We start from the raw sequence: 8,431 nt of genomic DNA, 5'->3' as shown, positions 1-8,431 counted from the left end.
ATGGATTAGGACGGGTCGTTACAGGTGGTATCAGAGCGGTGGTCTTAGCGAACCAGGTCTGCATTAGTGTGTCTAACTGATAGTCGTTAGGAAGCATTAGTGAGTCTGAACTTCGACCGTGTCTGCATGTCAAAAAGTTTGCTTATCATTTCTTGTCGGAAAATTACCTGCTTATCATTCTTAGTCTAGACACGTCTTACTGCATTGATTGCATGAATAGTGTATAGATAAAACTCATATCTTAGCATTCCGTAAATTCCTCCGTAATCTACGAAATCTTTTGTTCTATATATATAGATATTCTATGTAATTAGAATATCATCCGATAGCTGGAAATCATTTCATATCGAAAAATCCTTTATTCAATCGTACGAAATGGAATTCGCCACTAGTTCAAGTCCCTCGACTTCTGATATGGAGTTTCACTCAAGCTCCGAAAGCAGTGTAACCGGATAGATCAACCAATTAGCCATCATCTATTCTGGATGAATTGGGGATGGGTTCGTAGCCTACTTAATCATTGGAGACAAGAAGAAGGTGATCCCTTCCATCCTGCACATTCCCCTCTTGGCGATGAACCTGAAGCACTTACCGGCGAACCAGTTCGAAACCCCATTTTCAACCTCATTTCCCGAATATCTCACCACGATTATATTCTATCTAAAATTCTAAACCTTATTCATCCGCTCGTTCCGACCGACAATCATCCCGGAATAATGGCAGAAGTCAACGAGCTTCGCGCTCGAGTAATCAATTTGGAGAATATGGTGCAAAACTTACCAGCTTCAAGAATATCACCGGCACCAACAGTCCCACCAACAACATTCCGCATTCCAAGCCCCAACATTACACACTTCAATATCATGATCTATACCTCAAGCATAATCATCGTTTTACATATCGTTCTACATCAATTATCTTCGTTCTACATGGCGATTATGTAATCTCTAATGTTTCAGAGATTATATATTCTTGTTCTAACAGTAAATCAAATGAGATTAATATCATATTAACTCAAAAAATTCATGATTACATCTGAAGAAAATATATATGTATATATATTTTCATAAAGATTGTAATTAAAAGTTCTTTTGTACAAACTGTTAATGGTGAAAATATTTTAACGGGTAGGTAATACCCGAGGAATATTTAGGTTTCACATTAATGAGTTACATTGTACATTCTTCGAATCTGATTCAACAGTTATTTACTATCCTACTTACATCCACCGATACACGTATCCGTTCACCACAGAATAACCATTTTCATTCAATTTCATATTTGGATTTTTACATATCAAAATCCAACAGGTGGCATAATGAAGAAAACATTGAACAAAATAAAATTTGTTAGAAACAAACAAATTAACTATGAGAAATTTTGTTAAAAATCCACGCTAACAAAATCCTAGCTAACTGTTCCTAATTCCCTGTTACAATTTAATTATCATAATTTAATTATCGCAATTTCAATTTTTGCAATTTTAATTTTCGCAATTTTATTTATCGTCATTTAATTTCTGTTATTTATTTTACGCACTTTAAATATCAGGACACGTATACAATGTTTTGACATATCATATTGACGTTATCTATATATATTATTTGGAATAACCATAGACACTCTATATGCGGTAATGTTCGAGTTAGCTATACAGGGTTGATGTTGATTCTCAAATAATATATATACTTTGAGTTGTGATCGAGTCTGAGACATGTATATAATGGGTCACGACACGTATTAATTAATTCGCATATTATATATTAAACTATATATGAATTGTTGAACTACTAATTGTGGACTACTAACAGTAGACTAATAACATTGGACAATTAAAATGAATTAAAATATTGATTATAACATATGAAACTAAGCATTTCTTCAAGTTTGCCACTTGATTTCATCTTAAACCCCATTTGTATCTTGACGATTACAATCTGCGTTCAAACCTTTCATAATTCTTGAAAAACCTCAATCGATAGAATGAACCAACTGCATCTCATCTACGGAAGGAAAGATTTATGCGTATAGTTATGCACCTGAAAACACTCGGAACCTGAGTAAACGTTTAACACGTATCTGTGATTGCTCTTTAGCGTTGTTATTACCGAAAATAACTTTGCAATCCCTTCCAAAGTAGCCAATTTTGTCACAGCTTCAGCAAATCAATTTCGACTTTTTCATTCGAATAAACTCTATTATAACTTTGATATATAAGTTTGCCCTTCGTCATCATTACCAGGAAACCGTATATATCCCATCACATTAGTAGTAAACTTACCAACAACTTCATTGATCCTTGACTTTCTGAAAAATCATTATATTTATCGAAACATCTACATCCTGTAACAATAATTGCCATACCAACTACCGAGAATTAGCAATCAGTCTTTCAAATCTCTCAACGATTCTACGCTAACAGTTATATATACATATAACATCTACCTCCATGACTTACATACTTTGAATGTGAAGTTTCTGAAAAACACCCTAAACTGCGAACTAGTTCTCGAAATTTTTAAAAATGCTGATGAAGCAGCAAAAAAACTGTAAATGACCTTAACAGCCAAAAGTTTGATGATAAAGAATAGTGTGTTGGCAAAACTCAGAAAAAGAGAAGATTTGGTACTGAAAAACGGATTAAGCAAAACATGAGGGAGGCTTTGGACAAATTACAAAGACTAAACCTGCCTTCAAAGAATCCAATGATTCAGTATCTGCTGAAGTTATTAACGAATACCTTACTCCTGACTCTAAACCTTTACGGATAAATCTTCTTCATCATCAATCGATATTAGAAATTCTAAGATATCATAGTATCTTTCATTATAAATATCCTCGATATTTCTGAAGATATTTTCATATCTATTCTTATCTGAAATCATTTATCGCTTCACGATATCAGTGTTACATCAGAAAAGAAACTGTTTTAGTTTCTAAATTCTAAAAAAATTCGAACTTTAAATATGAATAATATTGAAGTAGTGTTGGAAACTGAAGCATGAGTTAGTATAATATATTGACACTTGATCAACGTGATTATATTACAGTAAGTCATGCTGAGTTTCTAATGAAACGTGATGATTCAAAGACCATAACGTCATCTTGTACCATGTTACACGACTCTTACATTCCATCTAATCTCTAAACATATCAAGAACATATCCTCTTGATAGTTCTATCTTTTCTCTTGAATTATGGTAGGTTAACCCATCAAGATCGTGTTATTACAATCTCTCTCTTAGAACATTAGTAATGTTCATTCGAAACTTCATACTTACGAATTCTTGATGATTATTCGCTTGACTTAAAGTCGGGAAGAGGAAAATAAAAGGATGAAACTCCAAAATATAAAGGAAACAAAGGGAGTGAATTTATAGTGAAATATCCGGCAGAGCAATCGAAATAGATCATCGAATTTAACAAAATAGGATTCTAATTTCCTTAAGAATCAAATATTATTACAAAGATTTTCTCTAAATCCCTTGAATTCCGGAAATCAACCGTGACTACGTCACCGGTTAAGACGAACCTCGTTTACTCATTTCACTCTTTTGTAATAGCTTCACTCGTACTCTTCACAAAAATCATATCATTTTATCTATTTATTACTCACTGATGATAAAATTCTATTTATCAACTCATATGAGTCATAAAAATATACTTATAGTCAGCCATGACCATCCCAATCAAATTTCAGGACGAAATTTCTTTAACTGGTAGGTACTGTGACGACCCGAAAATTTCTGACCAAATTTAAACTTAATCTAAATATGATTTCGACATGATAAGCAAAGGCTATAATGTTGAGTCTCAAAATTTTTGAACTGTTTCATATATTCTATTGACCTTCGACCAGTTTCGACGATTCACGAACAACTATTTGTAAATAGATGTATATATTTAAATAATAATTTGAAATATTATTTGAAATAATATATGATTTAATTATTGGAAATAATTATGTAAAATAATATGTGATGTAATGAGAACTATATATATATATATGTATATATATATTTAAATATGTATGTATATATATATATATATGTATATATATATATGTATATATATATATAAATATGTATATAAATATTAATTGTAAATATATAAAATTATATTAAATCTATTTGTTTAAAAATATATAATATATTTATTTTAGTAGTTAAACTTGCTATTTAAGATTGTTTATATATAGAAAGAGAATAAGTTAAAAGTAAATGATTTTGAGCTTAAATAGTAAACAATTGTAATACTCGGTTGGTATTTCGTTAGTGTTCATATAGAGCTAATACGAATTTATGAAGATTTAAAATAAAAGTTAGACTGTAAATTGATTACGGAGATTTTAGGTTTGATAGAAATATTTTTACCTTTTTAATTTTAATATTAGTACTCCGTACATATTAATTGGAACAGAAAACAAATAATTAATGAACCTTTTTGATCAGGTTTCAAACACTTAATGTCTAGAATAAATAAATAAACTTAAGCTAAAAATTTGGGATTTTTAGGAATACTTTTATTTATTAACTGTTTAGCAACGGACTACGAATCATCACCCGTTAAAACTGTCTGTACAACAAGTTAAAGAAGTGGTGGTTTTTAATTTTTTTAATATTTCTGTTTTCCCACATGAGCATATAACCGATTATATTATTTATATGCATATGCAAATGCATAATCTTACATACACCCATATCATTATATCCATGATTGATCAAATGAAAACTAGTTTCATCTCCATCCTTCTAACCACATTTAACTATCGGCCATCATCAATCTCACGACACCACCACGAGGACCACCTTCAAACCGCCACCACAACCATCTTTGTCACCACAACATTCACTTCAATCGAACACTTTCAACTACTGCTACTACTGCACGTATACTTCTACTACTCCTTCGTGAATTACTTGTTTCCTACTCGACCTACAACTCAAAATATGATGGGTTGCTGCTGAATTGTTTTATGTTTCCTATTCAAATCACCCAAGAACCTCATTTCATCGATCACCACTTTGACAAAACCCATATGTTTGTTGATCGATCACCGTAAACCAAACCTCCATTTGGAGAACCTTACTAACACCTACCAAATGCTTCTGTTTTCTGTTTTCTCGTTCGAACACCACCTCTCATCATTAATGACCATCACCTGGGTGTTTACCTTCTTCAACCGCTCGACAACACAACACCCTATTTTTATTCCTGTCACTATGCAACACCACCAAGAACACCACAAGCTCACCACCATCACCGAATTCTTGCTACTACCTCTTGTTGTTTTAATAACCAGAACAATCATTAAACCACCATAACTGATCTCCCTCTCTCTCTACACTCTCTCTATATACTTTTTCGTGAACCATATGTAACCACCACCTACTCAGCCACCGGACACCTCCATATCGCTACCTTAACCCACCATCTCCATCACCAACGGTCATGACACCACCATCGTCATAGAAGTTTCATTTTTCTATTTTCTTTCCTTGAAACCACCACAACACCACACACAATCGAATTAACCATTAGTGTTCATATTTCATTTTCGGTTTCCTTGTTCGAACTGCTACTATTGCAGTTTTGGAACGCCACCTTCAAACACCGCTGTTATTTTCTTTTCCTGTTACTACTACAAGATAACGATGAAGATTATTTGAACGTTTTAAGCATCATTCACTTAATTATCTTGATACGTGGAGTCTCATGCAAGTGGATATACAAAGAAGCATATTTATTTTGTATGTATTAGTCACTTTATTATTAATGATTTACATATGGGACATTTCACAAACTGTATGGCCGACCAAGTTAGTGTATTGAGTTGTTGCACTTGCTATTTGAATATACCGTACCTATACTCTATGTGGCTGAAATAATCTTAGCCAAGTTATATTGCTAGATCGTTTGAATCATTGGCCATTAAATTCAAATCGGGCTTGTGAAAACTGCTTCTTGGGCCGGAAGTTGTTTTATTTGTTGGGCCAAAAACCTGCTTGTTTGATGGGTCGTGACCCTGTTTATGAAATTGGGCCAAGATCAGACTTATATTCCCACATCGGAACCGAGTACGAGATGATGGCAGATTGAAATTGATATTGATATAGAGATTGATATTGATATTGATATTAATATTGAGATTGATATTGATATGGATATTGATCGAGTGGTTATATGATGAGATACGATAGTAATAATGATGTTTAGCGAGATGATGTGATGATGAATTAATAATGCGGGTGTGATGATCGTAAGATTGGATGATAAAAATGAAGTATTAGATGTTGATAAATAGTCAACGATGATGATCACAATAATACTATGATGAGGAGGGTATAATTTCTATTATTATTATTATTATTATTATTATTATTATTATTATTATTATTATTATTATTATTATTATTATTATTATTATTATTATTATTATTAATTATTATTGTTATTAGATTATTACAAATATTAAAAATATAATTATTAGTATCATTCATACAATTAATATTATTATCGTTATTATTAGTATTAGTATTATCATTATTAATATTATTATTATTATTATTACTCTTATTATTATTATTATCTTTATTATTATCATTAGTAGTAAAGTTAATATTATCAGAGTTATTATTATTATTAGTATTATTACTATCATTACTATTTTTATTATCATCATTATTATTATTTTTAATATTAATATTATTTTATCAAGTAATTATTAGTTATATAAAACTATACTTAATACATATAATATAACTATATTTTTTATTTATTTAAAGGACATAAAATGAATACATTTATGAAACATACAAGTTATTAATATAAAATGATATCACTAATAAATATATATATATATAAATTTGTTTGATTACAATTATATGTGTTAATATATATATATATATATATATATATATATATATATATATATATATATATATATATATATAAATGATATAGGTTCGTGAATCCGAGGCCAAACCTGCATTGTTCAGTATCGTCGTAGGAATATTTTTACTACAAAATATCGTATTGTGAGTTTCATTACTCCCTTTTTAAATGCTTTTGCAATATATATATTTTTGGGATTAAGAATACATGCGCTGCTTTTATAAATGTTTTACGAAATAGACACAAGTAATCGAAATTACATTCTATGGTTGGATTATCGAAATTGAATATCACCCTCTTAGCTTGGTAGCCTAAGAATTAGTGAACACCACTAATTGACGCGAATCCTGAAGATAGATCTATGGGCCTAACAAACCCCATCCAGGTTATGGATGCTTTAGTACTTAGATTTTATATACAGATGAGTGTACCTGTATATTTGGGGATATTCTATATGCATTTGTAAATGTCGGTTACCAGGTGTTCACCATATGAATGAATTTTTATACAGTTGAGTGTTCTTTTATTATATTTTTTGGAGATGAGTGTTCCTGCAGTTAACTATAAAAATTAAATCTTGTGGTCTATTAAAATATTGAAATGATTGTTATGATAAACTTATGAACTCACCAACCTTTTGGTTGACACTTTAAAGCATGTTTATTCTCAGGTATGAAAGAAATCTTTCGCTGTGCATTTGCTAATTTTAGAGATATTACTTGGAGTCATGAATGACATATTTCAAAAGACCTTGCATTCGAGTCATTGAGTTCATCAAGATTATTATTATTAAGTCAATTATAGTTGGATATATTATGAAATGGTATGCATGCCGTCAATTTTTGATGTAATGAACGTTTGTCTTTTTAAAAACGAATGCAATGTTTGTAAAATGTATCATATAGAGGTCAAGTACCTCGCGATGTAACCAAATGTAATGTATTCGTCCAGATGGATTAGGACGGGTCATTACACAAACATCAATCAACATACTATCGCTCCACGCTAGGCGGATATTATTCTGTACTGGTACCTTACACACGGTATACGGAAAATTGTACCAACATATGGCGCCATCCATCTCAAAGACCAACAAGAATACCAAGAGCACAAAGGCAACTGAAACTACTTCAACACGAGCAGCACTCGAACCAATCAATGAAAATATCATTGAGAGATACCAGTGGATCAATTAACTCTGGAAGAAACTTCAATTGAAGAAGGGATCAATTGCACACTGGTGCAACAGAAGAGCATGTATATGAAACCATACCACGATTGAAGAAACCATTAATGGGAAGCTCTAGTGGAGGAGTGTGGAAAGCTAGGCGAGGAACATACAATGTTTCTTTTAAGAGAGCATCTAATGTGAAGTATACCAGTAAAGGAAAGTCAATTTCTAAGCACCAATTGTTCAAAATATTCAATCAGTTAAATACTTTGGTGGATGATACTGAGCATGAACGTCATGATGAAGGTCTTGTGGAGAATGAATGGGACTATGGGGAAGAAGAAGAGCAGTTCTTTTTGACTGAGG

This window comes from Rutidosis leptorrhynchoides, chromosome 4 (genome assembly GCF_046630445.1).
Source record: "Rutidosis leptorrhynchoides isolate AG116_Rl617_1_P2 chromosome 4, CSIRO_AGI_Rlap_v1, whole genome shotgun sequence".
NCBI lineage: Eukaryota > Viridiplantae > Streptophyta > Magnoliopsida > Asterales > Asteraceae > Rutidosis > Rutidosis leptorrhynchoides.
This window is presented reverse-complemented; position numbering follows the sequence as displayed.